Here is a 1,986-nt window from a genome sequence, read left to right on the forward strand (position 1 = left end):
TGAACATTCTATCTACTGCCATCAATGTGCATGCTGGTAACCGAAATACATGTGTAGAGACGGGATAAATGCTGAGTTATATGATACGATTGGATAATACCACTAGCACTGCAATCCCGGGTGAATCCCAATAATATATAGAACATTTACAAATATAATGTGTTCATAACAGTGCATAAGTTCGCACAAAAAATGAAATATTAATACTTTTACATGATTCATTACTACATTTTCTGATTAAAACCCCTGAGTAATGACTTTGGTGTTTGATATCCAAGTTATTGCAAAAAGAATAAGAGAAAACAACATCCGAATATGTATGACTGAAAACAACATTAAGCGAATGCACACGCGGTAGGATCTCGTATTTTTTTGGTGAAAACAAGTACATGCATCCTTCTTGAGAAACACAATATCATTGACACTGCCATATACATCATACGTATCTACGAGAGCGTAATCCTCGAATAGTAGGACTCGGTACAACTATGTTGTCAACATACATGAGATGCTTTATGCTACATGCAATGCTATTTTACCCGAGTACTAAGGTACTAAGTTGGTCCACATATACATTAAAAGAAAAAGGGATAAAACATTTCATTGCTTAACACCATTATTCACGGTAAACTGTACAAGTCCATTTAACATATAAACTTGAGTAGGGTGCAAGATCATTGAAAAACTAACATTATAACCGACTGCGTTAATAACATCCGAGAGGACTCTGAACGTTAAGTAAGTTAGCATGACGGAAAATCCGGGGAGTCACTTTGTCACTAATGATTAGTGAGATGATGCCAAAAGTGAGTATCCCGTGAATTAGCAATATTGTCCTGCCCAGATGCGTCCTTAAGTTACTATTCTTGTTTATTCGGACTTTAGACAAAAACTTATTATCCCCATGCCGTGATAATGAATAAACAAGACTGCAACTACTTCCAATGATCTCGATTCGCTTACATCACTGCGGGCTATTTTGAATCTGGCTCGTGTATTCCTCATTATATACTATGATATAGATCTATTCTTGGCTTACCACACGTAGCCCATACCATAAAGTAATTGCACGCGCATTTGCATGGTCATCTTCCACATATTCATTCCAACAACATGGTCATAAAATGTATTTTTATAAGAAAAAACATATTAACTGAATAATTTCATTGTAAAAGGCCTCGATAGGAATAGATAATTAAGGTAATTTGTCATTTATATCTTTATACATTGACACGTTACACCTATTAATATAGTTAACACCTCCCCCGTATTGTTATAAATATTTTTTCCCAAACAGACTAATTAATTTATATATATATCAGTTCTTTTTCTTTAGATAATGGCAATTTTTTTGGTCAGAGCGCCCTCTAGTATTTGTGGAGAATCATGTTCATTTGGAATGCTCTGATTGGATGGAAGTTCAAGCCTAGCAAGGTGTGAATTGGCCTGTTATGTTCAGATTCAAATAAGCATGAACCACTAATTTGACAGGGAAGTGATACTTATAATGCAGCAAGCTGTTCTAATTGCTGTTGTGGTAGAGTTTTTCTATTTTCCTGTCAAATGCATTTATTGGTCCACTGAAAAATCAAAATAATGTTCCCTGTAACTCAGACTCTTATTGATCAAGGCATTTTAAAAATCATGGGTGTTAACTCCCCTCAAGTCATGACCCGTTGTCCCCTACAGAATAATGGTTGCATCTAATATTAAAATAAAGATGTATAGCGTTGATTCATCTCGTTCTACTCTGGATTACTTGGAGTCAATAAAGATCCTAGAAAGTTAGTATTTATATGCCTGTGTGTTTTTTTGTTTGTTTTTTCACTGTCTTTGACTTTCCCGGTATGTTTGTTGCTGTTGACAACAATTCAGTCCTCTGCCAGGCTTCAGTCAATGTTTTTCTTCACTACCTACCCAACTCCTCGTCGGGCACTATGTAGCTGGTGTGGTATATTTATCACAGACAGTAGGGCAATTGTCACA

The sequence above is a fragment of the Saccoglossus kowalevskii genome, chromosome 3, assembly GCF_978046115.1.
Source record: "Saccoglossus kowalevskii chromosome 3, keSacKowa6.1, whole genome shotgun sequence".
NCBI classification, from domain to species: Eukaryota; Metazoa; Hemichordata; class Enteropneusta; family Harrimaniidae; genus Saccoglossus; species Saccoglossus kowalevskii.